The following is a 15,471-nucleotide window of genomic DNA, read 5'->3' on the forward strand; positions in this document are numbered from 1 at the left end:
TGACAAATACAGGTTTCTGGTAACCTTCAGATCCTAAAATTAAACTATGAATTTCCAGAACATATGAAAAAGCTGCATTTAAACAGAACAAAAAGTAATAACATGGAACTGAATGAATTCAGGAAAATGATGACTGGGTTTTCTTGTTTGTTTTTTAAGAAAAAAAGATGAGCGTTTTTAATGACTCTGGTTCAAAACATTGTTGGTCCCCCTCCCCCAGTGTTTGCTCTTCCACGGTCAAGGAAACTTTTTCTCTTAAGATATCTACAGGGGCGCCTGGGTGGCTCAGTCAGTCGAGTGTCTGCCTTTGGCTCTGGTCCCGATCCCAGGGTCCTGGGATGGAGCCCCATGTCTTCTTCCGGCTCCCTGCTCAGCGGGAAGCCTGCATCTCCCTCTCCTACTCCCCCTGCTTGTGTTCCCCCTCTCACTGTCTCTCTCTCTCTCTGTCTCTCTCTGTCAAATAAATAAAACCTTTAAAAAAATGAAGGGAAAAAGAGAGAGAGAGAGAGAGAGAGAGAGAGAGTCGTGCTCTCTACCGACTGAGCCAGCCAGGTGCCCCTGGAAAGTCATCTTTCAGAGACACAAAGCATAGACTCAGATATGATGAGACAGCTTTAAGAAAGATCGATTTTATGGAGCCAATAAAGCCCCTTGGAAATGTTGGCCTGATACCTTACTTACAGTGTTCTCCTCAGTCTTACCAGGTGAGTAAAGAATGCCACCTCCTGACAGATGCAGGAACTTCAGGAAATTTGGAGGACCTCAAGATGAGAGAAATCGACCTCAACCTACAGGTCTTGCAGACAAATCCGATGGGAAATACTTGGCTTGGCTCTTGGCTTTAAAAAGGCAGTTAAAGGTTCAATCTAAAATTCCTTATAAAAAGCTACATCAAAGCAGATTTAAAAGAGGAAAGAAAGAAAGAAAGAAAGAAAGAAAGAAAGAAAGAAAGAAAGAAAGAAAGAAAGAAAGAAAGAAAGAAAGAAAGAAAGAAAGAAAGAAAGAAAGAACCTTATATATGATTTGGTCAATTGCTATTTTTGCTGTGCTTACGTAGATGATTAGGCCATGTTTGTTAAAAACTGGGCTTGTTTTACAAACAAATTAATCTTCATTTGGCTATCTTTGACAGGAATGAAGGTGACTTTAGGGAGAAAGACTGTATTTCAATAACACACTTTTGTAGGTGTTAGGTGCTAGTTCTGATGAATTATCTTTGAACATATGTTGTTTGCCTATAAACCTGGACTGGATCCTGAATCCTTCGGGTTTCCTTGAGTCTCTGACTATGACTGTTCAAACTAAGGTTTCCAACATTCTCCCATTCTCTTACCTTACAATCATTAAGAACTGAAAGTGCCCTTTTTCCTGAAGTGTGGCAAGTGAAAGCTGGTCAACTTGAAATAAATTTCAGGGAAATGGCAACAATAGCTCGTACATAGACAATCTTTGTGCCTGTTGCTCTATGGGCCACTCAAAATGAGACATTTGAACTACACACCAGAAAAATTCGTCAGATTGCCCCTGCCCACCCTCACTCTATCTGAGGATGCTTCAAGCCTGACATCCTAGAGACCTTCTCACCGGTAGTACTCTGGACTTAGACACTGGGTTTATCCCTTGTTCCAACCATTAACCAGTGTTTTCCTTTTGTTTCCATAGAAATGCCTCTTATGAACTACCGGATTGCTTGCTGAATGAGGCCGAGTCTGTGATAGTTAACTCCGCTTGCGGCACCTCTATTAACTCCTGTTTGGAAATAAGAACCCATATAAATAGGGGCACCTGGCTGGCTCAGTCAGTAGAACATGCGACTCTTGATCTCGGGGTTGTGACTTCGAGCCCCACGTTGGGTGTAGAGATTACTTAATAAAGATATGTAAAGGAAAAAAAAAAAAAAGAACCCATAGAGGTAAAACCAAACACTAAGCTACTTGGCTACAAGAAGCCCTTAACCACCACGACCTTTGCCCCCCCCCCCCCCGCCCCCGTCCTGGGGGGGAGGGGCTCAGGCTAATTTACCGGTCTGTACTCTCCGAGGCCCACGAGGCCCGCCGGATCAGATCAATCTGAGACAGAATGAGACAGTTGGGTCATGCTATGCTGTTACTATTCCATAGAGTATACTTGGGGATAAAATCAATGAAACCATGTAGAAAAATATCCAAGTTCTCAGATAAGGAACTATCTCTGAGACCCCCTCCAATAACACAAGGGACCAAAAGTTGCGACCTGCACTGTATCAGACCCTTCCATTCCAAAGCCTCTACTGCACCTTACTTCAGCTTGAGGCAGTGACAGAAGGCAGGCCTCTGTCCATGTTTCATAGAAATGGAATGAAGGACTGACACCCAGATGAGGTGAACTCTTCGGACATCCTCTTTCCCCTTTTTCCCCTTACCCTCCTCCCTCCCTCCCTCCCTCCCTCCCTCCCTTTCTTCCCAGAAGTTTGCAAGCTGCAGCCTAAGGGTTGGGGAAGTTTGGGAAAGCCATTCAGTGGAGAGAAGCCCCAGGCTCTGACTTTAACAGAAAGCTTTCTGCATTTGAATGATACGATTGAATGAGGCCCATTAGAATGGATCACCCTGACCCTCCCTTCAGCTGCTCCCCCATCCCCGCCCCCCCAACTGATGTTGTCCGGTCGAATTGGGAACCATAGGCTGCGGGGAGGGTGGGGAGGGGGGGAAGCGGGGATTTGCTGTTCGTCCTAAGTGGTGAACTAGGCCCCTGGTCCAAGGAAAAAATCATGCACGGGTACAGATGAGTTGGTGTCTCAAGGCCAAGTGGTCAAAGTGCTGGCAAGATTTCTGTGGATGTGGGGAGATTTGTTCTGGGACCACCCTCCCATATGTGTCTCTGGCTGAGAAGAGGGCAGGGGAGCCCTGTAGGTGGGTGGGGGTGAGGGGGGGCGGGACCCAGATCTGGAGCTCAGACTGGATTATAGACGCCTCCTGCCCCGGTGGGGAGGTGGCTGAGGGCTGAGGGCTGAGAGCTGAGAGCTGAGGGTGATGGGGCCTGCTCACGCTGATTCCTGCAACTCGGTTCCTTTTGGGAACCTTCTGTTGTTTCTGCCGAGGTGCCTGGGTGCTGCAATAACCAAAGCTAGACTCCTCTCCTTGCCTAGTTCTTAAAAGGTCTGATTCTCCTTTTTTCTTGGTAAAGGGACTGAGCTGCACCCTCCCATCCTGCAAGACCCCTTGTGCAAATACTTCCACTTGAAGGGTCCCTTCACCTTGTCCAGAAAATAAACAACACCCACCCACATCCACCCCATTGCCACAAACACCTAGCAAGCAAACAAAAAATCCAGCCGGTCTCCTTCTGCCTCGATGTACTTTAGAGAGTCACTCTCTTGGACACTCCTTAGGCTCAATTACATGCTGCTGTCTCCCTTTCTCTGGCACAATCCCATCCCTGGATGAGCCCCATATTATATTTGCACGACTACACTGCTCGTGTGAGCTGGAGACAGTATGCTGAAGTGACCGGATGGATGGTAGCACTGTAAATTTGAAATGACCTACACACCAAGTCATCCATAAACATGGTCCCTGGAAATCTTTGGCATTCACGTTCCTCTGATGAAATCATTGCTTTGGAACCCATCTTGTCCATGGTCTTCTAACGCTTACTCGCCCTCTGTTTGCCTGATATTTTGCCTGATTGTTTATGGAGAAATTAGATCTCATCTGGCAAGAGCTGAATCTGAATCCTCCGCTCACCCCAAGATGGAAAAGAATATGCACAAGCCCGCACCCCTCTTCTCTTTCTCCACTCTGTCAGAAGAAAATGTGGCCCTCCCTCCTCCTGTCCAAACCCAAACCCCAAACCCGAGATAAGCTTTAGATATAAAGGAAACCAGAGTACTGTTTTGAACTGTAGACACTTCTACAAAGCAGCAGCGGCGGCAGCAGCAGACACACACACACCCAACCCAACCCCCCCCCCCCCCCCCCGCCCCGCAGGTGCAAGGAGGGTACCTGACTCTCCCCCTTTTCTCCCCAGAAGCTTCCCCCACCCATCCCCCTGGAAGATGTCTTCCCTATGCCAGAAGGGGAGTGAGAGACATTCTTTTTTTAAAAGTTTTTAAAAAGATTTTATTTATTTGAGAGAGAGGGAGGGAGGGAGGGAGGGAGGGTGAGCGAGAGCCCACGCATGAGTAGGGGGGGAAGGACAGAGGGAGAGGGAGAGGCAGACTCCCCGCTGAGCAAAGAGGCCAAGGCAGGGCTCAATCCCAGGATGCCGGGATTGAGAGATCTGACTTCAGCTGAAGGCAGCCACTTAACCTTAACAGACTGAGCCACCCAGGTGCCCCGTGAGTAACATTCTGATCTTCAAGGACAGGAAGTTCAGAATGAGAATGAGAATTCTGGACAAACAGATCTTGCTTTTTTGTTTGTTTTGTTTTGTTTTACATCCTTAACGTTCCTATAGCCTCGCCACATTGTTGAGTTACCCTCCCACAATCGCCTCTCCTTGTTCAACCCAATATACAAGCATTTAGGGTTTGCTCCTTCTCAGGATCTTCGTTTCCTCAGGAGGGCTTTGTCATGTGACACTTGTAGGAAACAAATTTGTATGCTCCTTTTCCTGGTCATCTGTCTCATGTCAATGTCATCCTCAGGGTCAGCCACAAACCCTACGAGGATGGAGGTAAAGGTCGTGCCTTGGTGACATCTTCCTTTCCAGCATCTTTGAATTCTACCTCCTTCATGACCTTGTTCCTTCAGTGTGCTGCCCTGCTCTCAGCTATCATCCAAAAAATGCCACAAATATGGGCGATGCCTTTCCAAGCTAAACACACTCTTACCGTACGACCCAGCAATCCCACTCCTTGGTATTTATCAACGGCCCAAATGAGTTGAAAACTGACGTCTGCACAGAAACCTGCACACAGACGTTCACGGTAGCTTCATTCATAACTGCCTGACCTTGGAGGCAACCAAGAAGTCCCTCAGGAGGTCAATGGATATGTAGACTGGGGTACATCCAGGCCATGGAATGTTTTTCGGGGGCGTTGGAAAGAAATGAGCGAGCTATGGAACTATGGGTAGCTGTGGGGAGCCAGGTGGGGGAACCGTACATGTGTATTCCTGACTGAGAGAAGCCAATCTGAGATGGTGAACATAACTCACGGTTCCCACTAAATGTGACATTGTGGAGGAGACAGAACTGAAATCAGTAGGCTGGAGAGCAGAGTACAAACTGCAGCGGACAGCGTCATGGCCGGACAGGCGTTTAGAGAGGGTTTCTCCCCCTCTTTGACCAGGTTTTAGGTCAAAGGAGTGCAGCCAACATTGTAACCAAAGGAGGCATTGTGCTCCCATAAAAATCTCCAGGACAAGGACTGCAAGCAACAGGAGTAGCTATTGGATGAGGCTCTAAAGGAAAAGGGTGGAGAGACTCAACCAGTTGGCATGCAAGTTGGCGAGAAATTTCTTCTCCCAGAGTATGGAGGCATCGAAGTAGTTGTAGGTGACATGGATTGTGACATTCTCAGAAAAGATGTAGCCTGAAATAAATCATTATTGAAACGGCGTCATGTGAAACTACCCAGTCCACTGAAGTTGTGCAGTCCTGCATTACGTAAATAATTTCCGTGTCTCTTTTTTATAATAAACGAATGATATCCACACTAGTAATAAGAAAGATGAAGGGAGGGAGGGAGGGAAGAAAAAAAAAAAAAAGATCTGTAGGCTGCCAGGGGTTTTGGCGGGGTTGGGGGTGTGGGGGGGGGTGATGAACAGGCAGAACACAGAGGATTTTTAAGGCAGTGGAACTACTGAGTGTGCTACTATGATGGTAAGATACCTTTGTCAAAACCCATAGAATGGACAACACCAAGAGTGAACCCTAGCGTAAACTCTGGACTCTGAATGGGTGATGATGATGCCTCAGTGTAGATTCATCCATTGTAATCAACACACCGGCTCTGGCACAGATGGGGGAGTGGGAAGCTCTGAGGGAGCACACCTGCGCCTCTGCATGTTGGGTGGTGGGGCGGGGAGCAGTGAGCGATGGCAGAGCAGGTGGCATATGGGTACCGTCCGTATTCGCCAGTCAGTTTTGCAGTGAACCCCAAATCGCTCTAAAGAAATAAATAAAGCCCCACTAGACAGACGGACAGATACGTACACACGTGTACACACACACACACACACACACACACACACGCATGAAGGGACAAACACAAGAACAGACAGACAAGCAGACCTGATGTGGAGCTGCCAAGCACGCGGTCAAGAAAGAATTCTTGAGATGTTTCTGGTGCAACCAGGTGCTTTTATTATAGCATGGGGACGGGATCTGTGGGCGGAAAGAGCCGCACTGGGACTGTGAGGCGTTAACTGGTGATACAGTTTCTAGTGAGTGGGGGTTAGGGCTAAGGTAAGTCTCTAAGGAATTTGTGTATACTGAGAGCAAGGTCTCCGAGACCTTGCAGGGCTAGCTCTTGTCAAGGTAAGGTCGGTCCCTACTGTTTTAGCAAAGCGGGAGTCATGAGGCCCTTTAGATGTGTGTCAGTGGGCCACAGGTTGATAGAGGGGTGTTAGCATATTCTGGGCGTCTGTGGTTATGAGAGTGAAGTGACACTGACTACAGCAAATCCTCATCGGTAAAACGTTAAAAAAAAAAAAAAAATCCTTGAGAGAGTTGTAGGGCTGTTACACCCTGTATGTCTCAGGGATTTATCGGCGGGCTGCAAGTTGTAAGGAGACCTCATTGTCGCTTCATTTCTCTTGCCTTCGCTCTCCTCATCAAGTCCGACACCGACATTCCAGTTGGACAGTCTAGGCCCCGCGGTGGGGGGGGGGGAGGGGCGGGGAAGGAGAGAGTCTCCTCTACCCTCTTGGGGGTCTCTGGCTGGGCCTAGGATGGCGACCGACACAAGAGATTCACGGGAGAAGGGCATACGACGGTTAGTGGGTGTTTACATGGACGGGGCAGGAGAGTAAAGACAAGGCATCAGCCAACTTGTGAAGAATGGAGAAGACAAAGGGGTTCGGGCAAGGGGCAGGCAGGTCGGTAGGCCGCGGTGAGAGACGTCCCCGGGAAGACAGGGGGTGGTCGAAGAGGGTTTATTGACGTGGATTGTTCAGACCCTAATTCTCCCGGTCCCCTCCCCTTGTCTCTGGTGATGAAGAATGTCTGTCTTCTTCCTGGTTCCAGGGCAGGTACCTTTCACACGGGAGTTCGACCTCTTGCTCTCACGAAGAAAAGAAGGGTCGGAATATCCTTCCTGCAGCTGCTGTGTCTCCAGTGAGTTGAATTCAAAGTAAGCCATGTACCGATGAGGCACCTTTCAGGGGTGACATGTTCTGGTTTCCTTGAGGGCAGTCTGGGTAAGTGGCTCATTGGTCCTTGTTCCTCGGGAATCTCTCATCCCCTCTGTAGTTCCTGACAGCTGGCGGTGTCTTGCTCCTGTCGTTCCTACCGTTCCTGACGGTCCTCCTCTGCAGCGGCAGTGTTCTTCAGCATGGGCTCCTTAGGCTGGGTGTTAAAATGTGAAGTGTCCCCCCCACCCCCACCCCACCCCCACCCCCACCCCCACCCCGCTGGCCCTAGTTCGACCCTGGGCCCTACAGAGTCTATTGTTGCTACGGTGTTTCTCTGTGTTTAATCGCCTCTGGGTGATCGCTTATGGACTTTCTGCTTATAAACCCCAGACTTCATGTCCATTCGGAATTAGAGATAAAACTGCCTAGCTGATTTTCTGACTCGGTAGCCTCGTGGACACGACCTATTCAAGGGGACCTAACCCTAAAATCTTGGTCTTCTTCCTTGCCTTGGCCGTGCGCCAGACCTCCTATCTGAACGGATTGTACCGCTGTTCACCTGGTGACCCTGATCCAACCTCTGGGAGCGTTTCCTCATTTTGTTTCTCTCTGAGCCACAAGCCCCCCCCCCCCAAATCCCCCAGGCCTCTGCGTGTCCTTTGTCACTTGGCCCTCTTGAGAGGGTGTTTCACAGAGCCTAGGTTTTTAATTTTGATGACTTCCCACCTCTCCGTGTCTTTTTCATGGATCATGCCTCTGGTGTCAAGTCTTAAACTCTCTTTGCCTGGCCCTAGTTCCTCAATTTTTCTCTTAGAGCTCCCCCCCCCCCCGGTGTGTTCCAGTTTTATGTTTCCCATGGCAGTGTGTGATCCATTTTGAGTTCACATTTGTGTGAGGGGTGAAGTGTGGCTGTTTAGGTCAAAGCTTGCTTGCTTGCTTTCCTTCTTTCTTTAATTTAAACAATTTTTTGGCGGGGGGGGACAAGCGGGGAGGAGGGTGTGTGTGTGTGTGTGTGTGTGAGAGAGAGAGAGAGAGAGAGAGAGAGAGAGAGAGAGAGAGAAGCAGACTCCCTGGTGAGCAGGGAGCCCCCGATGGGGGGGCTTGATCCCAGGACCCTTCGATCATGACCTGAGCCGAAGGCAGACGCTTAACCGACTGAGCCACCCGGGCGCCCCAGCTTTCTTGTTCCTTTGTCTGCCTGCCTGCCTGCGTGCTTGGTCTGTGGATGTCTGATTACCGTCCTCTGATGTCACGGGGAGGTGGGCCATCTTTCCTCCTTCGAGTGGCCTTTGAGCATTTGTCAAACCTCTGTTGGGCTTGGGCGTATCTGTTTGGGTATCTGTTCCGTGATAGCTCTTTGTCTGGCAACCTCACAGGTCTCTGTCGTCGCGTCTAGAAATAAGCATTAAGCCAGGGGCGACTTTATTTCCGAGTTTTGTTTTGTTTTCACTTGTTTTGTTTGAAATCACCGTAGCGATTTTAATTCCTTTTGCCCATCCGCTTGTTTATGTAATCTCCACACCCATCCAGTGTGGTGCTGGAACTCACAACCCCTGCAGATCAAGAGTCGCAGTCGCGTGGTCCTCCGACTGACCGAGCCAGCCTGGTGCCCTGAAATATGTGTACGTGCAAAGCAAATGTCAAGACGGCACCCACAAACTTTTTACCGCGAAACCGCCTTTGGATCGCCGCACTCTTGAGTTGAGGAAATACCGGTAAAGAACGTAGGTAGTTTAGCCCACTAAGGAAGAATCAACTTTAAAGGAAAACCTTCATTTCAAGTTTCTGATGTTTGGTCAGTTCTCTCAACTCAGTAGATGTCCAGCCTTCAGAGTTACGGTATTTGCTTGATTTCTCTCTTGTCCGCGTTTCCTCATTTACTTTCGCAGTGCTCAGGATGTATGGTGTACAGAGAACAGTTTTCATCCGTGTGTGTGTGTGTGTGTGTGTGTGTGTGTGTGTGTTCTGGTGGTGGCGGGGGGGGGGGGGGATGTTGTGACTGTGGGATCAGGGATTCACACAGGTAAGAAGAAGGCAAAGAGAAAGGCTTGGAAAGGAAACCATTAAAAGCCCATGTTCAAATGGTGAAGGTGAATGTAATAAGAGTTCCCTTTAATCAAAGGAAGTCTTGCTGGAGGTTGCTTCTGCCCTCTCCTCCCTGGATAGGAGGGTGAGGTTTTTTTAAAGGTCCCTACGGGGCACAGAAAGCAGTAAAGCGCCATAGCACCTGGCTAGGATGCTGCTCTGCTGCCCTCTAATGTCGCATCCTCTGCTACTGTGGATGTTTTCCTCTGACTACTTCCTGTTTACAGGTGTTTATCTTTTTTTTTTCTTTCCATAATAAAGATTTTTATTTATTTGAGAAAGAGGGCGTGAGTGAGAGAGCACAAGCAGGGGGATCGGCAGAGGGAGGGAGAGAAGCAGACTCCCCACTGAGCAGGGAGCGTGATGGGGGGCTCTGTTCCAGGACCTTGGGGCTATGACCCGAGCCAAAGGCAGCTGCCCAACCAACCGACTGCACCACCCAGGCGCCCCAAGACAGGTGTATGTCTTGGATGCTTAATGCTGCTCCGCGTCTGTGGTTTGTGTGTTTGTTTTTTAAAGCTTTCTAATTTTAAGTAATCTCTATGCCCATCCAGCGTGGTGCTGGAACTCACGACCCCTGCGGATCAAGAGTCACCCGGTCCTCCTCCGACAGAGCCAGTCAGGTGCCCTGAAATACGTGTACTTGAAAGACGAAAAAAGGAAGAAAAAAAAAAAAACAAAAAACTTTTTTTCCTTTACACGCCAGAGGAAGTGCTACGCCTGGTTTTTCTTTTCTCCTTAATATCATGGAACATTTCATCATCAATTATTTACCTCTTCTCAAGCACCACCCACCCTCCCTTCCTCTCTTACCCCCCCCCCCGCCCCCCCCCCCCCCCCCCCGTGTCCTAGTGTTGGAATGCGCGGATGTCCCGGAGCTGGATTTGTTTAGTGAATGGCTATTTTAACTCCCTTCCTCCCCATTCCGCGCCTCCTCCTCCCCCCCCCGCCCCCCCCCACCGTGTGTTTCCGGGTTATGGTCACAGATGCTGAAACCGAGATATATGTGTGTGTGTGTGTGTGTGTGTGTGTGTGTGTGTATAATATATATATAATATTAAATATATTAAATATATTTAATAAATATATAATATATATTTATATATAATAAATATATTATTTATTTATATATTATATAAATAAAAATATAATAAATATACAATAAAATAAATATATATTTAAACATATTAAATGTATTTAATAAAAACGTTAAATATAAATATATTAATATATAATATTATATATATATATATATTTAAATACTGGTTGATTTATTTATTTGACAGAGAGAGAGAGACAGCCAGTGAGAGAGGGAGGGAACACAAGCAGGGGGAGTGGGAGAGGAAGAAGCAGGCTGCCATCGGAGGAGCCTGATGCGGGGCTCAATCCCAGAACGCCCGGATCATGCCCTGAGCCGAAGGCACAGACGCTCAACGACTGAGCCACCCAGGCGGTTTCGGGGGAAACCGATATTCTTATCGCCACACCTGCCTTTGCACGGATGTTCCCCCATGCCTGTTTGTTGTCCTTGGATGTCATCGTGGTACACGCAGAGAGGGATTCAGTGTGCACCTTTCTGGGGGCGTGTGTCAATCACCCCCTTTCTGCCCTCCTGAGCTTTCTTCGTATGCTTGAGAGAGACTTCCTCCCCTTGAAATGATAGAAGAAAAATGGTTCAACCGTTGTTGTTCTAGGAGTACTCACACGGTCTCTGTTTTCCGTTCCCTGCCTGCCCCCCGAAATTTGTCTTAAGTCCTCCCAGAGGCCCAGGGCACCGCCCGTGTGCCGCTGTGGGAAGCCCGCGTAATGCCGGCCGGGCCTCTGGGGCCTGCCGGTGTCTGCGGGGAATTTTATTTTATTTTTTTAAGATTTTATTTATTTATTTCACAGAGAGAGAGAGAGAGAGAGAGAGAGAGAGAGACAGACAGACAGACAGGCAGGCAGACAGGCAGACAGGCAGACAGACAGACAGCGAGAGAGGGAACACAAGCAGGGGGAGCGGGAGAGGGAGAAGTAGGCTTCCCGGTGAGCAGGGAGCCCGACGGGGAGCTGGAAACCAGGACCCTGGGATCGTGACCCGAGCTGAAGGCAGACGCTTAGCGACTGAGCCACCCACGCGCGCCCCTTTGGGGAATTTTCCGCCCACGTCCGCTTCCGGCGGGGTCGTGCGTGCGTGCGTGGGCGTGCGTGCGTGGGCGTGAGCGCATGCGTACGCGCGTGTCCCGTGGCCAGCCGGCTCCCTTTCCGGCTGGAGCGGCCCAGACACGTTTTCCCGGTCTGCCCTGGGGTGCTGCAGCCGTGCCGCGCTGGTCGGGGGCTCCCGAGGCCGACGCCCCGGGTCCGCGCGCCCCACACCCTCTGCCCGCCCCTCCGAGGTGGGGCCGGGACAAGATCGGGTGGCCGGGCGGCCGGCTGTGCGCCTTCACGGGCCCGCGATCTGGATCTGTCTCGGTGTCCTTTGCGCCGGTTGTCGGGCGCCACCTGGCGGCCGCTTTTATATAGCGTCACCCTGCCAGAGCGTCGCCGATGTCCGTAAGGGATGGCATTTGGCTGCGGTCCCCAAGCCGGAGTTCCAGGAAGCCGGTGACACTAGCGTGATTGTCCCGCTCTCTCTGGGGTGTCGGCGCGCGATCGGCTCGCGGGAGATTGAACCTCCAGGCTTGTGAGGGTGTGACGCCGCCACCGCCTCGCTCCCTGAGAAGGGTGTGGGGGTCGCCTGGACGGGTCGACCAGCACCCACCGGTGTCCCCTCCTCGGCCCGTGGGGGAATGGGAGCGGGTGTGTCCGGCGCCCGGACGCCATCCGGCCGGTGGCTCCGGTCGGTCGTCGGGCCTTCCGTGTCGCGCGGTTTTCTCCCGTGTCGCGCTCGAGCCTTGAGAGGAAGCCCGTGGATGGCGTGACGGGCCCGGCCACGGGGCACGCGTGGGGTTCCGGTCGTCTGACCCGATTTTCTTACCAAGCTTTCCGAGGCCCGCTGCGGAGGTGGGGACCGGAGGGGACCGGAACGGACCGGACCGGATCGGGTCGCGAGGGGAGGCACGGATATGGCGCCCCAGGGGCCCGGCCGCGATTCCCATTGCGGTCCGGCCGTCGGGGACGCCTCCGTGGTATCGCCCCCTCCCCCCCCCAGTCCCAACTGGGAGTCGGGGACCGGCATGGGGCCGGCATGGGACAGGCGTGGGGCCGTCCTGAGGGCCGGGGAGCAGGGCGTCCACAGGTGCCTCCGCAGGACTTTGGTGATTTTTCTAAGTCCTGACGTGGGGACGACAGGCGGACTGGGGGAGGGCCTACCCGGCCCGCTCCACCTCCCGCGAGTCCCCCGTCGGTCCCGGCTGCCGCCACGCTCCCGGGGTCGACCAGATGGCCCTGGGGGCTCCAGGGGCCGGGGCTGATGGAACGGTGCTTGGGGCCGGTGGCCTGGCTACGGTCCCAGGAGGTCCCGGTGACTTGTGTCTAGGCCCCGGCAGTCGGCGTGGTGATTTTGTCACCTGAAATGAGCACTTTTTGTTGCCAGGTAGGTGCTGACACGCTGTGCTTTGGCGACTGTCGCCTTAGAGATGGGGACCTCTGGGCGTGTGCGGGGCGGGGGGGACCTCTGGGCTTGACCATGGTGCCAAGCCCGGCTGTGCCCTCGCTTACTTGAGCCGTCCGCGTGGGCCTGTGCGCCGGCTCGGGTGCCTCCAGATGGTCCAGGCCGTGGTGCCGCCTCCGGTCTCCAGCACCCGAGGGCGGTGTGGGCAGGCGGCGTGGGTGCTTTACCCCGTGCGCTCCCCACTGCGGGCACCTGGCTGCGGTCGTGACAACCCTTGTCCCGCAAGGCTCCGTGCCACGTGTCAGGCGTCCTCCTTCCTTGGGTTGTCCGGCTGCTCTCGCCCTGGGGTCGAGGGGTGCTGGCGAGGCTGAAAGCAGGTCCCTCTGGTTGCTGTCCTCGCCGGGCTTTCCCCCCCTCGGGACCTCCCTGGGCACATTCTGCCGATCGATGTGGTGATCTCGTGCTCTCCCGGGCCGGGCCTAAGCCGCGTCAGACGAGGGACGGACATTCATGGCGAATGGGACCGCTCTTCTCGTTCTGCCCGCGGGCCCTTCGCGCTCCTCCTCCTCCTCCGCCTGCTGTGGCGGTGCGGGGAGGGCGCGGGGGGGGGTGTGGACTCCGGCCCGACCCCGCCCTCCCACGTTCGGCCTCCTGGTGTCCGTGGGACCGGGGTCCTCTGACGCAGCGGACACTCTCGCTTGCCTTTCTTGGCTTCGTGTGGTGAGCGGCTCTCCCTGCCATGGGGAGGGCCGTCCCGACGCCGCGCTGCTCACCGCCTGGGCGTGCTGAGCGCGTTGCGCCTGGCCCTCCGTGGTGCCCCTGGAGCGCTCCAGGTTGTCTCAGGTGCCCGAGGCCGAGCGGTGGCGTCGTTTCCTGTTCCCAGCGACCCCCTCGGGCCACCGCTGTTGGTGGCGTAGTCCGAGGAGCGGGTGGTGGAGTCGGTAAGGGAGGACCACCTGCCCCCCCCATGGGGATGCGGGCGCCTCGTCGTCCCCCTGGCGCATGCCGTGCTGGGGGGGCCTGGACGTGGCGGGGTGTGTGAGCGATCGCGGCGGGCCGAGCCAGCGCTGTGGCGCTTGGCCAGCCGAGGGGTGCCGTTTCTTCGCCCCAGCATGCCACGTCCGTCTCCGCCTCTCGTGGCCTCGCCGGAGGCACGGAGCTCTTTCCGGGCGGTGACGCGAGCATGGTGTGCGTGGCGGGGCAAGGACGGTCTCCTTGTTGGGCCCCAGCCGTGAGCGCTCAGGATTGCCCTGTGCCTGCCCCTTGCCGCAGACCTACCCCCGCCCCCCGAGCCCTTGGCGGCCTTTGGAGAGCCGTTTAGCGGGGCCCGGTCGGGGGACGAATGGGTGGGGGCGATGCGCCCTCGGTGAGAAAGCCTTCTCTAGCGATCCGAGAGGGTGCCTTGGGGTACCGGAACCCCCCAGCTGCCGCCCCTCCTCTGCGCGTAGTGGCCACCGATGCGGGGGGACTACCGTTGCGTGTTGGGCAGAGCCCCCTCTCCGTGAGGGGTCTGCCGGCCCCGCGGCGGGGCCGAGCGCCGCTCTTTGCCTACCGCGGCCTGCGCCTCCCCCCTCCGAGTCGGGGGAGGATCCCGCTGGGCCTGGCCGGCGTCCGGCGCGCGGGGCTCCCGCGTGCGTGCGAGTGCGCGTGCGGCCACTCCCTCGCGGTGCTGTGTCTCCCGAGGGGTGGGGCGCCCCCGCGCGTCCCGCTTCCCCGTGCCGTGCGAGCGGCTGTCTCCCGCCCGCTCCCGTCCCGAGTTGCCGCCGGGGGTGGCGTGCGGGCACGGGTCGGGCCGCTCTCGCCTGGGGGTTGCTTCCCCTGGGTCGTGACTCCGGGATGGACCAGACGGATGGACGGAGGTTCTGCTGGGCCCCTGCGGCGGGGGTCACGTGGGGTTTTTGGGTCCCAGCCGTGGTGGGGCCTGGTTCGCGGGGGGGGGGCCCCGCCAAGGGTGCTGAGGCCGGCCGGCGTCCCGGGCGTCGCGGGACCGCTCTCATGCTGGTGGCGGTGGGATCCCGTGCACGTTTACCCGGTGGCCCGGTTCGCGTCTTCGTTGGCGCGCGCCCTTCCCCCGAACCACTCCCCCCACGCGCTCCCGGCCCTCGCCCGCCCTGCGCCCCCTCCCCGTCACCGCCGACCCACCCCCTCCGTGCCCGCCTCGACCAGATGGCTGAAGGCACGTCGTGCCCCCGATCCGCCCTCTTGGGACCGAAACCGGCCTCGCCGCTGTTGGGTGTTGTCCCCTCCCCAGCCGCTACGGCTTTGGGGGGGTGGTCGTCCCCGGGCGAAGTGCTCTCGGCCCCTCGTGAGGAGGGTCTCTGGTCGAGCAGGGTGCAGGGGGGTTGGCGTTGCTGCGCGTGCGGGAGAGCGTTCTGGGGGCCGGTCGTGACGGTGGCGTGGTGGTTGTGGCCCGAGCCCCGCGAGGTTGCCAGGGCCCGCCGGGGGCCGGGTCGGCATCCTCGGGTGCCACGGGACCGCCCTTGTGCTGGAGGCCTCGGGCGGTGGGACCCCGTGTGCCCCGGTGGCCGACCTCGGGCTCTGAGGCGCCTTTGAAGGGTCCCTGAGCCCCCTCGCGGCGGC

This window comes from Ursus arctos, unplaced genomic scaffold (genome assembly GCF_023065955.2).
Source record: "Ursus arctos isolate Adak ecotype North America unplaced genomic scaffold, UrsArc2.0 scaffold_33, whole genome shotgun sequence".
Lineage (NCBI taxonomy): Eukaryota > Metazoa > Chordata > Mammalia > Carnivora > Ursidae > Ursus > Ursus arctos.